This window comes from Ornithodoros turicata, unplaced genomic scaffold, assembly GCF_037126465.1.
Source record: "Ornithodoros turicata isolate Travis unplaced genomic scaffold, ASM3712646v1 ctg00000858.1, whole genome shotgun sequence".
NCBI classification, from domain to species: Eukaryota; Metazoa; Arthropoda; class Arachnida; order Ixodida; family Argasidae; genus Ornithodoros; species Ornithodoros turicata.
Genome location: NW_026999407.1, coordinates 725,414 through 742,289, shown reverse-complemented (window position 1 = coordinate 742,289; position 16,876 = coordinate 725,414). Strand labels below are relative to the sequence as shown.

The 16,876-nt window shown below is 47.5% G+C and overlaps 19 non-coding genes across 19 annotated transcripts; all 19 read right to left on the bottom strand.

The window, feature by feature from the left end:
- Positions 1-6,935: 6,935 nt before the first annotated feature.
- Positions 6,936-7,057, bottom strand: Trnal-caa (transfer RNA leucine (anticodon CAA)). Its single transcript has 2 exons — positions 7,020-7,057; positions 6,936-6,981 (listed from the first exon to the last, which is right to left on the bottom strand). It is a non-coding gene; the product is annotated as a tRNA-Leu (tRNA).
- Positions 7,058-7,148: 91 nt separating this feature from the next.
- Trnal-caa (transfer RNA leucine (anticodon CAA)) lies at positions 7,149-7,270 on the bottom strand. The gene is made up of 2 exons: positions 7,233-7,270; positions 7,149-7,194 (listed from the first exon to the last, which is right to left on the bottom strand). It is a non-coding gene; the product is annotated as a tRNA-Leu (tRNA).
- A 91-nt stretch (positions 7,271-7,361) lies between these two features.
- Trnal-caa (transfer RNA leucine (anticodon CAA)) lies at positions 7,362-7,483 on the bottom strand. Its single transcript has 2 exons — positions 7,446-7,483; positions 7,362-7,407 (listed from the first exon to the last, which is right to left on the bottom strand). It is a non-coding gene; the product is annotated as a tRNA-Leu (tRNA).
- A 547-nt stretch (positions 7,484-8,030) lies between these two features.
- Positions 8,031-8,152, bottom strand: Trnal-caa (transfer RNA leucine (anticodon CAA)). The gene is made up of 2 exons: positions 8,115-8,152; positions 8,031-8,076 (listed from the first exon to the last, which is right to left on the bottom strand). It is a non-coding gene; the product is annotated as a tRNA-Leu (tRNA).
- Positions 8,153-8,252: 100 nt separating this feature from the next.
- On the bottom strand, positions 8,253-8,374 carry Trnal-caa (transfer RNA leucine (anticodon CAA)). The gene is made up of 2 exons: positions 8,337-8,374; positions 8,253-8,298 (listed from the first exon to the last, which is right to left on the bottom strand). It is a non-coding gene; the product is annotated as a tRNA-Leu (tRNA).
- Positions 8,375-8,474: 100 nt separating this feature from the next.
- Trnal-caa (transfer RNA leucine (anticodon CAA)) lies at positions 8,475-8,596 on the bottom strand. The gene is made up of 2 exons: positions 8,559-8,596; positions 8,475-8,520 (listed from the first exon to the last, which is right to left on the bottom strand). It is a non-coding gene; the product is annotated as a tRNA-Leu (tRNA).
- Positions 8,597-8,696: 100 nt separating this feature from the next.
- Trnal-caa (transfer RNA leucine (anticodon CAA)) lies at positions 8,697-8,818 on the bottom strand. Its single transcript has 2 exons — positions 8,781-8,818; positions 8,697-8,742 (listed from the first exon to the last, which is right to left on the bottom strand). It is a non-coding gene; the product is annotated as a tRNA-Leu (tRNA).
- A 100-nt stretch (positions 8,819-8,918) lies between these two features.
- Positions 8,919-9,040, bottom strand: Trnal-caa (transfer RNA leucine (anticodon CAA)). Its single transcript has 2 exons — positions 9,003-9,040; positions 8,919-8,964 (listed from the first exon to the last, which is right to left on the bottom strand). It is a non-coding gene; the product is annotated as a tRNA-Leu (tRNA).
- A 100-nt stretch (positions 9,041-9,140) lies between these two features.
- Trnal-caa (transfer RNA leucine (anticodon CAA)) lies at positions 9,141-9,262 on the bottom strand. Its single transcript has 2 exons — positions 9,225-9,262; positions 9,141-9,186 (listed from the first exon to the last, which is right to left on the bottom strand). It is a non-coding gene; the product is annotated as a tRNA-Leu (tRNA).
- A 100-nt stretch (positions 9,263-9,362) lies between these two features.
- Trnal-caa (transfer RNA leucine (anticodon CAA)) lies at positions 9,363-9,484 on the bottom strand. The gene is made up of 2 exons: positions 9,447-9,484; positions 9,363-9,408 (listed from the first exon to the last, which is right to left on the bottom strand). It is a non-coding gene; the product is annotated as a tRNA-Leu (tRNA).
- A 100-nt stretch (positions 9,485-9,584) lies between these two features.
- Positions 9,585-9,706, bottom strand: Trnal-caa (transfer RNA leucine (anticodon CAA)). Its single transcript has 2 exons — positions 9,669-9,706; positions 9,585-9,630 (listed from the first exon to the last, which is right to left on the bottom strand). It is a non-coding gene; the product is annotated as a tRNA-Leu (tRNA).
- A 100-nt stretch (positions 9,707-9,806) lies between these two features.
- On the bottom strand, positions 9,807-9,928 carry Trnal-caa (transfer RNA leucine (anticodon CAA)). Its single transcript has 2 exons — positions 9,891-9,928; positions 9,807-9,852 (listed from the first exon to the last, which is right to left on the bottom strand). It is a non-coding gene; the product is annotated as a tRNA-Leu (tRNA).
- Positions 9,929-10,028: 100 nt separating this feature from the next.
- On the bottom strand, positions 10,029-10,150 carry Trnal-caa (transfer RNA leucine (anticodon CAA)). Its single transcript has 2 exons — positions 10,113-10,150; positions 10,029-10,074 (listed from the first exon to the last, which is right to left on the bottom strand). It is a non-coding gene; the product is annotated as a tRNA-Leu (tRNA).
- Positions 10,151-10,250: 100 nt separating this feature from the next.
- On the bottom strand, positions 10,251-10,372 carry Trnal-caa (transfer RNA leucine (anticodon CAA)). The gene is made up of 2 exons: positions 10,335-10,372; positions 10,251-10,296 (listed from the first exon to the last, which is right to left on the bottom strand). It is a non-coding gene; the product is annotated as a tRNA-Leu (tRNA).
- A 100-nt stretch (positions 10,373-10,472) lies between these two features.
- Trnal-caa (transfer RNA leucine (anticodon CAA)) lies at positions 10,473-10,594 on the bottom strand. The gene is made up of 2 exons: positions 10,557-10,594; positions 10,473-10,518 (listed from the first exon to the last, which is right to left on the bottom strand). It is a non-coding gene; the product is annotated as a tRNA-Leu (tRNA).
- Positions 10,595-10,694: 100 nt separating this feature from the next.
- Trnal-caa (transfer RNA leucine (anticodon CAA)) lies at positions 10,695-10,816 on the bottom strand. Its single transcript has 2 exons — positions 10,779-10,816; positions 10,695-10,740 (listed from the first exon to the last, which is right to left on the bottom strand). It is a non-coding gene; the product is annotated as a tRNA-Leu (tRNA).
- Positions 10,817-10,916: 100 nt separating this feature from the next.
- On the bottom strand, positions 10,917-11,038 carry Trnal-caa (transfer RNA leucine (anticodon CAA)). The gene is made up of 2 exons: positions 11,001-11,038; positions 10,917-10,962 (listed from the first exon to the last, which is right to left on the bottom strand). It is a non-coding gene; the product is annotated as a tRNA-Leu (tRNA).
- A 100-nt stretch (positions 11,039-11,138) lies between these two features.
- Positions 11,139-11,260, bottom strand: Trnal-caa (transfer RNA leucine (anticodon CAA)). Its single transcript has 2 exons — positions 11,223-11,260; positions 11,139-11,184 (listed from the first exon to the last, which is right to left on the bottom strand). It is a non-coding gene; the product is annotated as a tRNA-Leu (tRNA).
- A 100-nt stretch (positions 11,261-11,360) lies between these two features.
- On the bottom strand, positions 11,361-11,482 carry Trnal-caa (transfer RNA leucine (anticodon CAA)). The gene is made up of 2 exons: positions 11,445-11,482; positions 11,361-11,406 (listed from the first exon to the last, which is right to left on the bottom strand). It is a non-coding gene; the product is annotated as a tRNA-Leu (tRNA).
- Positions 11,483-16,876: the final 5,394 nt, after the last annotated feature.

Genomic DNA, 16,876 nt, shown 5'->3' with positions numbered 1-16,876 from the left:
CTTACCCACTCTTAACAATAAAACATTCGAAATCCACGCTAAGAAACCCACCCTTCAAAATCCATCCCTTTGAAATCCACGCTGTCAAAATAAATCACATTAAGACTATGCAGTCCAGTGTTCAGCATTGTTTCACGTGAGAAAATCGGTGTTTAAGAGGGTCACACTCCAGAATAACCAGTCGTTATGCAATTGTGTGTCGTATTCAGGGTGTATCTCTCAGTTATTCATTAATTTAATGGAGTTATGGGCGTAAATAACTACGCGGAAAACAACGCTTCGCCGGTTCTGCTACCTTTGGGAACGAGGTTATCTGAGAAAATGGAGCAACGACGGAGAGGTATGGTGTTGCGGATGTGTTGCATAAAAAGGATAATCACTGCAAGCTCTAATAAAGCGTATGTTTCTTCTGCCGATTTCGTTGGCCGGCTAGTTCCATCTCAAATCGAACAATCCGGTACACTTGATGTCTCGAATGAACGGGAAAAAATATATGTTGAAGCCATCGGTGAGTTTGGAGAACTAAACGCTTTCCGAATTCTCTGCGGTGCGCGGTTCGGGAAATAGGAGAGGAGGAAAAAACTGCCTCACATAAGAGGATGTCGTCGCGCGCGGGTTTGAGCGTTCGCTACAAGGCTATTTCTTCTCGCATTATAGTAATTTCTTGATCTTGCTTTAGACCACTTAGGGCAGAATAGGATCCTTCGTTGGCAGTGCTGTACCGGTTTTTGTCTGTCTGCAAAAAAATATGAAAGTTGACTCAAAGTGCCGAAAAATACCATATTCACTGCAGCTTTGCGGACGATGTACAAAACGGATAAGACTGAGCTTTATGCCGTTTAATTTGTCATTGATAGGTCTGTCGAATTATGTATAATTTGTTGCTCTACTCTGTAAGGAACGTAAGCGATACCTCTTTTAGTAGCACCATACCACTGAAAAACAACGAATTTCGGAAGCCATTATCTAAAAAACCCCACCTAAAACTTGCCTCGAAAATTTTATATGTTGTAGGTAGTTCCTTAAACTATGCACAGAAGCAAAATCAAAATTCGGACTTGATCGGTAGGCGCACTGTGAATTTTTTGCCAGCCCTACACGCGGAGCGCATTCAAGCGGAGGCACCGTGTCCCGCGTGTTGCAAAATCGAATTTTCCAAAGGGACTTTCAACTTCTGTCTTCATATAAAAGGTAATTGCTGTCATTTGAAACCATTCTGAGGTTTCAAGGGTTCCTTTTCAAGGTTCTGAGCGTTTGCGTTCATAACAATGGTGTAATCGCTGAATCTAGATTGTGGAGCAACCAGATGTGCTCGCATTTTTTGCGGGATGTCACACATGCATTGCAAGTGCTGGGAGCCCGGGAAGAACAGAATGATTTTACATCTTTGTGAGAGGCATATCTGTTCAGGGTTATTCTAAACAACCATATTTACTGTACGCATTATGGCAGCAGCGACGCAGTGACTTCCAGTATTCTTTGAAACATTTCCTTTCCTACGGCCCCATGACCTCGGACGGGGGAAATTGCACTGAGGAAAATGTTGTTGTGTAGTGCCATACGCATACACTCAAGGCTAATTCATGGTGCCTTTTGTGAACCTTGCCGAAACAGCCCGACTGGCGCCGCTGTCCAATATGTTATTCGGTTCGACATGCTGCGACCATGGGAAGGTCCTGATCGCATTTACTCCCTGAAGACACCTTGCGCAAAGTTTCGCCTACACACAGAAGACGCTTCACTGCTTCACTCACTTCTCGACTACAGAAGTGCATGGAGTGCCCTTATACAGAGTGTGCGACGATATCTGCATTACTGTAGTGTGTCGTCCTGCTTTCACACCTACCTGAATGGCCTCTTCTTTGTACAGTGCTGATCGTGTGGATTTCGCTGACTACCGCCTCATACACAAGAAAAAAGTGCTATATACAAAGGATTTTCGCTTTGCTTCCGACATCGGCGTAGCTACCATAAAGACTGTGATTCCAGCAGATCAAGCCGAAGGCGTAACAGAAATGGGCCAGCTATGCAGAAGCTGCTTCGAGTACTTCACAGCAAAGGTGGCTGAATCACAACACGCAGCAATGTTGCCCACATTTGAAAGAAAATCTGACAAGAAACTGCCATCAAAAGCAACATTGAGGAAAGTGGCTTCCACAACGGCCTAAAGCAGTTCATGACACGAGCACTCTCATCCACCCGGAATGCTCTGCATAACTGACGTTACCTTCTTGCCTTCGTCACCTTGTCTTCTTCGCTGTCAAGTTCTTGTTATTCTGTGTACTGTAAATATGCTTCGATATGATCACCGTGGACAAATATACCTCTTATAAAGATGCAAAAGTATTCTAAAGCATTCTGTTCTTCACGGGCTCCCAGCACTTGCAATGCATGTGTGTCATCCCGCAAAAAATGTGAGCACATATGGTTGCTCCACAATCTACATTCACCGATTACAACACTATTATGAACGCAAGCGCTCAGAACGGTTTCAAATGATAACAATTACTTTTTATGTGAAGCCAGAAGTTGAAAGTCCCTTTGGAAAATTCAATTTTGCAACACGCGGGACACGGTGCCACGGCTTGAACGCGCTCCGCGTATAGGGCTGGCAAAAAATTCACAGTGCGCCTACCGATAAAGTCAGAATTTTGATTTTTCTTCTGTGCATAGTCTAAGGAACTACCTACAACATATAAAATTTTCGAGGCAAGTTTTTGGTGGGGTTTTTTAGATAAAGGCTTCCGAAATTCGTCGTTTTTCGGTGGTATGGTGCTACTAAAAGAGGTATCGCTTACGTTCCTTACAGAGTAGAGCAACAAATTATACATCATTCGACATACCTATCAATGACAAATTAAACGGCATAAAGCTCAGTCTTATCCGTTTTGTACATCGTCCGCAAAGCTGCAGTGAATATGGTATTTTTCGGCACTTTGAGTCAACTTTGATATTTTTTTGTAGACAAACAAAAACGGACACAGCACTGCCAACGCAGGATCCTATTGTGCCCTAAGTGGTCTAAAGCCAGATCAAGAAATTTCTATAATGCGACAAGAAATAGCCTTGTAGCGAACGCTCAAACCCGCGCGCGACGACATCGTCTTATGTGAGGCAGTTTTTTCCTCCTCTCCTACTTCCCGAACCGCGCAGCGCAGAGAATTCGGAAAGCGTTCATTTCTCCTAACTCACCGATGGCTTTAACATAAATTTTTTTCCCGTTCATTCGAGACATCAAGTGTACCGGATTGTTCGATTTGAGATGGAGCTAGCCGTCAGGCATCCTTCAGACGTGTAACGACTTGGTGTGCCAACACGGGTGCAACTTAATATGGGGAATATATATGAAGGAATTGATGGGTGAAGTGGCATTGATGCAGTCGTAGCTGTTTCGGACAAGGAATCGTGTAGTGGAAAATGCCCAGGATGAGCAACATATAGAACGCACCGCAAAACTGCTGTGTGAACCGTTTGACACGACGGTAATCACATAAACATCACGTCAGTGTCTCTTGCTTTCTTCGACCTCGGCCTACGAAGAACCGTGAATGTTATGTTTGATAAGAGCCGCGAAAAGTCGTTCAGCAAGCTTTACCTTGAAAAAATGGCTAGGAAGCAAGCGAGCTGATGAAGGTGATGCATGATGTAAAACCTCGAGACTATGGAATACGAAGGGAAGCAAGCGAGCTGATGAAAGTCATGCATGATGTGAAACCTCGAGACTATGGAATACGAAGGGACAGACACAAACACCAAGTCTTCGTGTTTGTGTCTGTCCCTTCGTGTTCCTTTGTCTCGGTGTTTTACATCATGCATCAAGCTTTACCTTGCTGCCGAGAACACCGTCATAGGAGACTGGTGTTTAATTAGATCGCAGTGAAAGATAACAAAGGGCTGTTACTGGTCGTGTAGAAAGCAGGTTTCCTTTCGATGGATTGTGGATGGATGAATGGATTGTAAAAATGGCTTCCTGTCAATGAACAACTGACATGCTCCTCCCATCTATACTGAGGAATGTTGACCAGTGCCGGATTTACAGTGGTGGGGGCCCCGGGGCACTGTGCTGTGGGGGGCTCCCTCGTGTATTCTATGTCTATCCAATGTGTCATTCGGGGTCGATATGCGTGGGCGGAGGACAGATTTTTACCAAGTTTCCGTTTCAGGGATGCGTTTCAGTCATGCAAAACAGATTTCCCTTGGACAAGACCTTTTCTGGTAGGGGCCCCTTTGTGGTGGGGGCCCCGGAGCAAGTGCCCCGTCTGCCCCCCCCCCTAAGTCCGGCACTGATGTTGACCCAAAGCTTCAATTCTGGATGCCGCAAAACACTCCTCGCAAAGATGACGCATTAAATTCATCGAATGTGACTCAATGGGGCATTTACAGCTGAGTTGCATTACCACTTGAGTCAAGTTGACTGTCTCAGATGCTGTCACTGCGGTGCTGTAGAAGACCTAGAGCATATATCCGTCATTGCCCAAACTACCGACCTTTCCAAACTGCCGTTTTGGGATCTCTTAATAATCTGGACTCCCGCCTCCTCTCTCTAAAATTGCTTTGCCCATGGCTAAACCGAGCCCACGAATGCCTGCTGTAAAAGCTCTTTTGCAGGGTGTCGAACCGCAAAAAATACGGGTACGGTTCGGGTTCGGGTTCGCGTTGTTTTGATTTCGTTCCGGTTCAGTTCCGGTTCGGCCACGCCAAAAACCGAACCGGTTCGCAGCCCCAAACCGGTTCGCGAACCGGTTCAACGCTTCCGTTTTATATGTTACATAAAACTGCTTTTATCAGGAAATGCGTGGAAACAGCTTACTGCTATTGTCTGCATTGACGTCTTTAGCGGTGAGGTAGCTCTTTAGCGAGAGAAATAAGAAATGGATGAACACTTATTGCAAATAGAGTCCACGCTGATGAAGCGGTGTTGTCCCGCTACTTTCTGTTCCCAAAATCTGTTTTTCACACGCACAGTGCCAGCAAGATAAACTTAAAGGAAGCCTAATAAGATGGACAGTACTTGCCGGCACACTGCCTTCGCAGCGTGAATCGATCTGAAACCGTACTGAAGCATGTCGAAAATAAGCCTGCCAGCCTTACTCTGTCCGAGCTCACAGCAGTGTACTAGTTAATCCACCTCACAAAGGCAATGTATCACGACACAACTGCACTACCAATAAGCAGAACCACATTTACTTTTCAAACCACGAGCAATCAAACAGGCACCGTTCTGCGTACGCTCCTTCTCCACTTCTCATGTTTCTGACTTGTTTAATTTTTACTGCTCACGTGTAAAAGGAAATCTTGGGCGCTTATTTGATCACATATTCGTCGTGTAGAGCTACATAACTGGCCTACACCATTCCTGTTGCATTCGTCCGCCTGGCACCTCGTCTCTAAAGAGTAGACGCCGCATCACCGCGTGCGTGGGGCGCTAGCCGCGGCGCTCACAAGGACAACTGCGCTTCAACATGTTAAAAAGATGCTGAAAGTATACTTACTATACGTCGTCGTCTGACTGCTAGGTGAAAATTTCTGAAATCCATGATATAGGCGCGTGATGATGATACCGATGTGTCTTCGTTCGATGTGTGCTGACTTCTATGTCCGAACCGTTTTGTTGCGAACCGGTTAACGCTATTATTTTTTAGGGTTCTGCTCCGGTTCAGGTTCAGCAGTGTTATGAAAATTTCGGTTCGGGTTCGGTTCCGGCAAAAATAACGGTTCGGGTTCGGGTTCGGTTCGACACCCTGCTTTTGACCATTTTGGACTCCATAGGATATTATTTCCTTCCTCACACCACCAGCAGCTAGGCGGTAGAGTATCGCCCATGGAGATGATACTCCACATTCATCTCAAAATAAAGTTGTTGTTGAAACGATTAACTACATTGCTTATAACGTTATGAAACAGCATCTGCAACTTCTGCAAGGTGGTTTAAGCAACCCTAATAACTACATGTTCTGTATAACCTAGTAATGCCGATATGTGGGCAAAGTGGCTACTTTGCCACAGTACCACAAATAGAAAAGCACATGGCCGATAAATATTATACAGAATCTGGTGGAAGAGGATAAGCACTTGGAGTGATCACAATTTTTAGTAACATGTAGAGGAAGGTACAGTAGTGTACCTTCAAATTTTCTACTGCTTTTTTCTGAATCAGTTGTAATTATGCTGCAGCTACATAAGCAGTAGCTAAAATGCTACTCACAATTTCCCATCATTGGTTGCCCAAACTTCATGCTAGCACTCAATTCTTTTTACAAACTTCGGTTGGTGATGTGACGAATGTTTCGGTGACTTTCTTCGGTGAACTGAACCAAGATCAAGGGTTGCTAATTCTTTAACTTAACACACACTTCTTTTTTTACATCAGTGATGTGGCGAATGTTTCAGTAACAAGAACTCCTTTAGTGAAGTACAGTTCAGTTTAGTGACCGTTGATCTCAGTTCACGTGCTAACAGGTTGTTGAAACTGGGTGCTGTGCGATGGTTTTTCGAGGGATTCAAACTACAAAAAGATTAATAATAAATTTTCTCTGCATAACTATTTATGTCTACCTATACATACATGTCCTGGATCACGTTAAAAACTGAACATAATATAAAGCCAGTAAAGTGCCGTTTGCACTCAATAGATCTCTATGACGTTGGTAGACAGACTGAAACCGAACCAAATCAGATGGGAAGTGCTGGGTTCCACGATTGGACACACGTTCGCTGCCTCCCACTGAAAGAAAAGTAGGACCGAACGTGGCGTTCCCTTTCAAACACCATCGTAATCATCTCAAGACGACTCTTGCTTTTAGGCGCGACCTCGTCCGCCCCTAGCTTGTGTGTAGTTCACCACCCTTTCTCCTTTTCAATTGCTCCCGCTTCGTGCGAGGTTTCCTAGATTACCACAGAAACAGATACGTTGGCAACACCTTGTACAAAAGTATTGTCAGGAGTGGGATTCGAACCCACGCCCACATTCGTGGACCAGAATACTCGAACAACCAGCGGATGCGGGCAAGGAGGAAATCCTTGAGTCTGGCGCCTTAGACCACTCGGCCACCCTGACGCTTTGTCCTTCTCGATTACTCCCGCTTCGTGCGAGGTGTCCTAGATTACCACAGAAACAGATACGTTGGCAACACCTTGTACAAAAGTATTGTCAGGAGTGGGATTCGAACCCACGCCCACATTCGTGGACCAGAATACTCGAACAACCAGCGGATGCGGGCAAGGAGGAAATCCTTGAGTCTGGCGCCTTAGACCACTCGGCCACCCTGACGCTTTGTCCTTCTCGATTACTCCCGCTTCGTGCGAGGTGTCCTAGATTACCACAGAAACAGATACGTTGGCAACACCTTGTACAAAAGTATTGTCAGGAGTGGGATTCGAACCCACGCCCACATTCGTGGACCAGAATACTCGAACAACCAGCGGATGCGGGCAAGGAGGAAATCCTTGAGTCTGGCGCCTTAGACCACTCGGCCACCCTGACGCTTTGTCCTTCTCGATTACTCCCGCTTCGTGCGAGGTGTCCTAGATTACCACAGAAGCAGATACGTTGGCAACACCTTGTACAAAAGTATTGTCAGGAGTGGGATTCGAACCCACGCCCACATTCGTGGACCAGAATACTCGAACAACCAGCGGATGCGGGCAAGGAGGAAATCCTTGAGTCTGGCGCCTTAGACCACTCGGCCACCTTTTTTTTTTTCTTTTTTTTTTTTTTTTTTTAATTAAAATCTTACATCGAAAAGTCTATACATATAAAACACTTCAACATGACTGCCTTGTCATGCTACTCTCATGTTGCTCTGTACCGCCTCCGTATGACGCAGCCAAACGTTTTTGGGTCCATGTTCTCAATTACTGCGGCTAACCTCTTCCATTCGAGCTCTTCCCTCAACCTGTTCTGTCCAACCAGGGACAATGACCACTCGGCCACCCTGACGCTTTGTCCTTCTCGATTACTCCCGCTTCGTGCGAGGTGTCCTAGATTACCACAGAAACAGATACGTTGGCAACACCTTGTACAAAAGTATTGTCAGGAGTGGGATTCGAACCCACGCCCACATTCGTGGACCAGAATACTCGAACAACCAGCGGATGCGGGCAAGGAGGAAATCCTTGAGTCTGGCGCCTTAGACCACTCGGCCACCCTGACGCTTTGTCCTTCTCGATTACTCCCACTTCGTGCGAGGTGTCCTAGATTACCACAGAAACAGATACGTTGGCAACACCTTGTACAAAAGATTTAAAAGTATTGTCAGGAGTGGGATTCGAACCCACGCCCACATTCGTGGACCAGAATACTCGAACAACCAGCAGATGCGGGCAAGGAGGAAATCCTTGAGTCTGGCGCCTTAGACCACTCGGCCACCCTGACGCTCTCTCCTTCTCGATTACACCCGCTTCGTGCGAGCTTTCCTAGATTACCACAGAAACACATACGTTGGCAACACCTTGTACAAAAGATTTAAAAGCATTGTCAGGAGTGGGATTCGAACCCACGCCCACATTCGTGGACCAGAATACTCGAACAGCCAGCGGATGCGGGCAAGGAGGAAAGCCTTGAGTCTGGCGCCTTAGACCACTCGGCCACCCTGACGCTCTCTCCTTCTCGATTACACCCGCTTCGTGCGAGCTTTCCTAGATTACCACAGAAACAGATACGTTGGCAACACCTTGTACAAAAGATTTAAAAGCATTGTCAGGAGTGGGATTCGAACCCACGCCCACATTCGTGGACCAGAATACTCGAACAGCCAGCGGATGCGGGCAAGGAGGAAAGCCTTGAGTCTGGCGCCTTAGACCACTCGGCCACCCTGACGCTCTCTCCTTCTCGATTACACCCGCTTCGTGCGAGCTTTCCTAGATTACCACAGAAACAGATACGTTGGCAACACCTTGTACAAAAGATTTAAAAGCATTGTCAGGAGTGGGATTCGAACCCACGCCCACATTCGTGGACCAGAATACTCGAACAGCCAGCGGATGCGGGCAAGGAGGAAAGCCTTGAGTCTGGCGCCTTAGACCACTCGGCCACCCTGACGCTCTCTCCTTCTCGATTACACCCGCTTCGTGCGAGCTTTCCTAGATTACCACAGAAACAGATACGTTGGCAACACCTTGTACAAAAGATTTAAAAGCATTGTCAGGAGTGGGATTCGAACCCACGCCCACATTCGTGGACCAGAATACTCGAACAGCCAGCGGATGCGGGCAAGGAGGAAAGCCTTGAGTCTGGCGCCTTAGACCACTCGGCCACCCTGACGCTCTCTCCTTCTCGATTACACCCGCTTCGTGCGAGCTTTCCTAGATTACCACAGAAACAGATACGTTGGCAACACCTTGTACAAAAGATTTAAAAGCATTGTCAGGAGTGGGATTCGAACCCACGCCCACATTCGTGGACCAGAATACTCGAACAGCCAGCGGATGCGGGCAAGGAGGAAAGCCTTGAGTCTGGCGCCTTAGACCACTCGGCCACCCTGACGCTCTCTCCTTCTCGATTACACCCGCTTCGTGCGAGCTTTCCTTGATTACCACAGAAACAGATACGTTGGCAACACCTTGTACAAAAGATTTAAAAGCATTGTCAGGAGTGGGATTCGAACCCACGCCCACATTCGTGGACCAGAATACTCGAACAGCCAGCGGATGCGGGCAAGGAGGAAAGCCTTGAGTCTGGCGCCTTAGACCACTCGGCCACCCTGACGCTCTCTCCTTCTCGATTACACCCGCTTCGTGCGAGCTTTCCTAGATTACCACAGAAACAGATACGTTGGCAACACCTTGTACGAAAGATTTAAAAGCATTGTCAGGAGTGGGATTCGAACCCACGCCCACATTCGTGGACCAGAATACTCGAACAGCCAGCGGATGCGGGCAAGGAGGAAAGCCTTGAGTCTGGCGCCTTAGACCACTCGGCCACCCTGACGCTCTCTCCTTCTCGATTACACCCGCTTCGTGCGAGCTTTCCTAGATTACCACAGAAACAGATACGTTGGCAACACCTTGTACAAAAGATTTAAAAGCATTGTCAGGAGTGGGATTCGAACCCACGCCCACATTCGTGGACCAGAATACTCGAACAGCCAGCGGATGCGGGCAAGGAGGAAAGCCTTGAGTCTGGCGCCTTAGACCACTCGGCCACCCTGACGCTCTCTCCTTCTCGATTACACCCGCTTCGTGCGAGCTTTCCTAGATTACCACAGAAACAGATACGTTGGCAACACCTTGTACAAAAGATTTAAAAGCATTGTCAGGAGTGGGATTCGAACCCACGCCCACATTCGTGGACCAGAATACTCGAACAGCCAGCGGATGCGGGCAAGGAGGAAAGCCTTGAGTCTGGCGCCTTAGACCACTCGGCCACCCTGACGCTCTCTCCTTCTCGATTACACCCGCTTCGTGCGAGCTTTCCTAGATTACCACAGAAACAGATACGTTGGCAACACCTTGTACAAAAGATTTAAAAGCATTGTCAGGAGTGGGATTCGAACCCACGCCCACATTCGTGGACCAGAATACTCGAACAGCCAGCGGATGCGGGCAAGGAGGAAAGCCTTGAGTCTGGCGCCTTAGACCACTCGGCCACCCTGACGCTCTCTCCTTCTCGATTACACCCGCTTCGTGCGAGCTTTCCTAGATTACCACAGAAACAGATACGTTGGCAACACCTTGTACAAAAGATTTAAAAGCATTGTCAGGAGTGGGATTCGAACCCACGCCCACATTCGTGGACCAGAATACTCGAACAGCCAGCGGATGCGGGCAAGGAGGAAAGCCTTGAGTCTGGCGCCTTAGACCACTCGGCCACCCTGACGCTCTCTCCTTCTCGATTACACCCGCTTCGTGCGAGCTTTCCTAGATTACCACAGAAACAGATACGTTGGCAACACCTTGTACAAAAGATTTAAAAGCATTGTCAGGAGTGGGATTCGAACCCACGCCCACATTCGTGGACCAGAATACTCGAACAGCCAGCGGATGCGGGCAAGGAGGAAAGCCTTGAGTCTGGCGCCTTAGACCACTCGGCCACCCTGACGCTCTCTCCTTCTCGATTACACCCGCTTCGTGCGAGCTTTCCTAGATTACCACAGAAACAGATACGTTGGCAACACCTTGTACAAAAGATTTAAAAGCATTGTCAGGAGTGGGATTCGAACCCACGCCCACATTCGTGGACCAGAATACTCGAACAGCCAGCGGATGCGGGCAAGGAGGAAAGCCTTGAGTCTGGCGCCTTAGACCACTCGGCCACCCTGACGCTCTCTCCTTCTCGATTACACCCGCTTCGTGCGAGCTTTCCTAGATTACCACAGAAACAGATACGTTGGCAACACCTTGTACAAAAGATTTAAAAGCATTGTCAGGAGTGGGATTCGAACCCACGCCCACATTCGTGGACAAGAATACTCGAACAGCCAGCGGATGCGGGCAAGGAGGAAAGCCTTGAGTCTGGCGCCTTAGACCACTCGGCCACCCTGACGCTCTCTCCTTCTCGATTACACCCGCTTCGTGCGAGCTTTCCTAGATTACTACAGATAGAGGTATGTGGGCAAAGCCTATTGTCCCTGTTAACAGTTGTCATTGGAAGCTAGTTAAGAGTGGTGTGGTATATGTTCCTTACTAAAAGGCACTCTCGTGAAACCATGTTTGCATCTTGTATTTCATGCTCTAACCAGGCAGGTAGAAAGCGTCACAGGTGCAGGTTACAACCATAACTTCTTGTTCCGTGTCTCTCTCTGTCCCCTACCATGAGGAAGAGGGTGCAGGCAAGGTGCATGGTATAGACCATGCACCTTGCCTGCACCCTCTTCCTTCGGACCTCTCCCTCAGCCGGTATTTTTCATTCACTATGAAAGGTGGCAACCCTGTGTACATGATGTTCTGGATTGAGTCGTGTGGCCAGTCTCAGGCTTTTACGTTATAGATAGGGTTCTACTTTTTCGGTTTTAATCGAAAAACATACGCCGGCTAAATTTCGAAACAACATCGAAAACGAGAACATCGAAGAAAACATGGAATACAGAGGAACATTCCAGGAACGATGACGGATAAACTGCATTCCTTTCCTAAAGCAGGCTCTCCTTTCTTACCCTTCTTTTCTTGGTATTTGCTATGGTTGGATGACCTGTGACCACATTAAGTGTTCCAGGGTTAATCCTTTTGTCCCGGATCGGGTGGGCTGGTCCGAATCTCATTCTTCTGCCATTGCAGGTGCCCCACCGCGCTTGTGAACATTTTAGGGACGTGACGTCAAGTAGAATCTCTGTCACCGGCCTTTAGTTGTTTAGTGGAGAGGTTACGACCATAGCTGGGCGTCCTCACTCATGAGGACCCTCATGAAGACGCCTCACCCTCACCTCACGACGATGAGGTCAGGGTGAGTGAGGCCAGACCACGCTGAATGTTCCTCACGAGGACAGTCAAGAGGCGTTGTCCCTCATGAGGCCCACCGTGAGGGCCCTCGTGAGGCCAGTCGTCGTGAGGCCATCAATACGTGAGGGTACAACGTATTCCGTGAGCAGCCTCACGGATGAGGCAGTGAGGCCTTTCTTGAGGGACCTCACGGATGTGACCATGAGGCCTTTCGTGAGGGGCCTCAGGGATAAGGTGATGGGTTCGGGCTCCTCTTTGTTGATGCCAAACACTAACGTTAAACCTCACTGTGACAGTAACAACGGTTACCAAATTTATCCAAGCACAGCACGAAACCCTATAAACAGTTTAATGCCGCGCAGTATCATTAGTACCAACTATCGACACAGTAGTTCAACGCCGACGTCTCATGTGAACATGGTGGAAAGTTCTTCTGAGGCTTATGTGCCTTTTAGTGACTTGAAGACACGTCAGGCCATGAGGGTATTCAGAACGAGGGCTCGAGAGGCCATGAGGGTCCTCATGAGGTGAAGGTACGTAAGGCGATGAGGGCCCTCATGAGGTGGGGGCACGTGAGGATGAGGACTCGTGAGGCCATGTGCGTCCTCATTCGGCGAAAGTACTTGAGACGCCGTGAGGACATGAGGGCCCTCATGAGGTGAGGACACGTGAGGATGAGGACCCTCATGAGGTGAAGATGCGTGAGGCCATGCAGGTTGTGAATATCCTCATGAGATGAAGGCATGTCAGGATGAGGATGGTGAGGCCTCTCGGGATCCCGATGCCCTGAGGTGAGGTTTGTGAGGGCAAAATTTAAAAGGGAATGTGAGGGTGAGGGCGTCTGAGGTTTAGTTACTGGTGAGGAAAATTTGGTGAGGGTAAGTGAGGCCAATAAAGTCTGTGCTTCGTGAGGTGAGGATGAGTGAGGCCGCAGGAAAATGCCCACCTATGGTTACGACAGTACATACTACACTTTCCACGTACGGTGATCCTGTCTTTCCGCGGCACCCGAGATGAGAAGAAAAAGAAAGAGCGCTTCGGGACTACGTTTGCGAAAATCAAGGTTTTGAACTCTCAGTGGAGGAAGATGTTGTCGTATGCAAGTATTGTCGCGTGACAGTGTTAATGTGGGCTGTGGAAGAGGTTCGGCGCGCATATTGGAGCACGTGTAATCGCGGCGCAGCGTGAGTCTGAAGAATCCTCGAACGAACAAGGTGAGCAAACGCCTTCCGGTCATTTCTGAACTCGCGAACTAAGAAGCGCGCAGCAATGTCTGACAAGAACCTCGCCAAGTATGCTTTGCATTTATTACAATAAGTTTCAACGAGTTGTGCTTTCGTTGGTTTCGTGAATGCGCCCTCACCTCGCTGTGGAGCAATAAAGTTGCTTTTGTGAAGATCACAAAACTGGTAATTCACATTGGTGGTTGTTGTTAAGGCTGCGTTCGACGCGGAACACTGAAATTTCATTGTAATTCCTACTCGCCGATAACCTTCGGGCAAAACCGTGTACACGCGAGGAAAACATCGAAAAACTCCGATTTTGCGAAAATCAATAAATACCGAAAAACATACGCCGAATCCACCCAAAAAAGAACACCGAAAACGGGGAACCCCAGTTATAGAGCTGCGTCAATGAGCGTCTTATACCCAAAACGCACCGATGCAGGATCCACATCGCGTGCAATCGAGATTAGGCAGCGATTGTGATTGCCCTCAGGTGCAGACAAAACAGGTCTCGGTGACAGAGATCAACAACGCACACACTTGTCCCCGTTCGCGAACATGATTACACACACGTCAAGGAGGGTTGGCGCTAGGGTTGCCACCTTTCGTACAGTGTTGCCACACGTAAAATAAATGTATCAGTAGATCGGAGTTCGAAAAATCTGTAGATAGAGCTAAAAATCTGTAGCCACACAAAACTCAGTTTCTTGAACGTTTTGCCTTCAAATCTGGAATGTCTACTTGCGTTTCTAAATTAGTGGAAGAGCAAGGGCTTATTTCGTTCCACTGCTGAAGACCACAGTCGGAATTTATTGCTGTGGCTCACTGGCATTACGCGTTGGAACTTTCAGTTTGCGATGTCGCGTATTCGAGTGTGCTACAATTCAAAAAAGTGTCGCTACACGTAGATTTTAATACTTTGACACGTCTATTCACATCAGCTGTGGCGCTCCGACGCAAGAATAACGCATCGCGTGTAGTATAGGAACATATTCCCTCGCTCACTCCACCATCACAATGGTGAGCGAGTCCCGCCAGTTTCGTGATCGACGGATCAAATCCTTGTCAACGGCGAAGGCGAAGCAGCTTGACCCAACAGCATGCGTTTTGTGTGCAGGAGGCCAGTTATGGTGGTCGCTGAGAGGCTGTTTCTTTGATTCGTTTTCATAAAATTAACTGTGGAAAATATTCTACAATATAGTCGGTAAGACACTCATTCCAGCATTCTGCTGACGCTTTTCATCGTTGTCGTTCTGTGCACTGATGCGAAACACTGGGTCGACTGACTCATTCGTTGGAGCAAAAAATCATGAGATTTTCAGAAACCTCTGTAGATCTGTAGATTTTTCAAGATGTGGGTAGATCTCATGATAAATCTGTAGGTGTGGCAACACTGCTTTCGTACTGAAAAATACCGGCTGAGGGAGATAGGGTGTAATAGAGGGAAAGGCACGAGGGAAAGGGAAAGTGGGTGAGGACGAGCACACACAGAGAGAGAAAGAGCGAGCGTGCTCGCTCAACATAATACGAGGAAACATGTTCCTGTGTGTGGCTGGATCATTGATGACAGAAATTGAGTATAAACAGGCATTAACGCTACACTGGATCGTATAGGCCTGTTCGGCTGCAGTTTCGGGGGGCGACGGCAGCGCTGCTTTTCTCCCCTGGTGGGCCAGTCTCGCAACTCTGCTAAGTACACTCGCATTCGCTTCGGCTACAGTCGCACGTATTGGTTCAAGTTTTTCGCTTAATCACTACCGTTCGTAGGATGAGCGAAAACGTTCCTCCGAGGAAAAAGAAGAAGACAAAGCCAGTTTACTGTTGCGTTGTAAGCTGTACGAACAGTGCACTCAACACAGTCGGCGCGTCACCCCCCGTCGCATATATATGTACCATCTTTTTAAATTAAATTCCGATCTCTTCACAAAGAAGACAGTATGTACCAGGTTTTCCAGCTAAGTACAGACAAGGTATCTTACAGGAAAGCTCTCCCATGACGTTTGTGTGAGAAACAGGCTCCTCTTACAGTGGAGCAGACGTTTGCAGCACAAGTCTCGCCTGTACGGCTACTTCCATCTGAGGTACTGTTCGCACTTGGCTGAGACGCACTGCACATATACAGGGTGTCCACGCTAAGTGTGAACAGATTTTTTAAAAATATATCAATCACTTTTTCCGGGATGAAATCAATTGCAATATAGCATATGCTGAAGGGCACTCCCTGGGGGGGCATTAACAGACTCCTAAGGCAATGTCTTAATTAACTTTCAATAATTAACTTTTTAATTATAAAAACTACGAAGTTGCTCCAATGAGAACATCTGATCTCTTCGGTCACCAGATACCAAAGCCGTTTTCAGAACAAAAATCCGTTCTGTAGATCGTCCGCAAAAAATTCGTGAAGGAACGCCATTTTTTTCTTTATTTGGTTTATTGCGCATCTTCAAAGAAGCGGCTTTCCTTTACCCCCAGTGTGAGAGAGTGAAAGAGCACAGTGCCGCCTCATGCGGCACTGTGTTTTTCTTTTAATCAAATTTCACTGTTTTCTTTTAATCTTTTTCCAGGACGCAAGAGGCGATAGTGTGCTCTTTCATCCTCTCGTATTGGGGGCGAAGGAAAGACGCGTCTCTAGAGATGCGCAATGAATAAAATACAGAAAAAAAAAGGCGTTCCTTCACGAATTTTTTGCGGACGATCTATCGAACGGATTTTTGTTCTGAAAACGGCTTTGGTATCTGGTGACCGAAGAGATCAGATGTTCTCATTGGAGCAACTTCGTAGCTTTTATAATTAAAAAGTTGATTATTGAAAGTTAATTCAGACATTAGGAGTCTGTTAATGCCCCCCTAGGGAGTGCCCTTCAGCATATGCTATATTGCAATTGATTTCATCCCGGAAAAAGTGATTGATATATTTTTAAAGAATCTGTTCACACTTAGCGGGGACACCCCGTATGTACCATTCTCTGTTTCCGCTTAATACATTTGCGGTTGTAGATATAACTGTCAGTTGTGCGGTGAAGACGGTCGTCTTAATTGTTACATGGAAACAGGGTCGGAATCATCTTGTTTGGATCCCGGCGCGGCTTCTCGCTTGGTTTGCCCCACGCCTCAGGCCTACTGGTTCGGGATTCGTCCTCGGCACTGTTAACGTAAACACACAAAGCGGCTGCCACTTCCCTTGCATTACAGCTTTACAGGTGCACCGTCCTTCCGACAATGTACCCGATACATTGTCCAGCTGAAATACGACGTACGGCATTGTTGATGGACTGT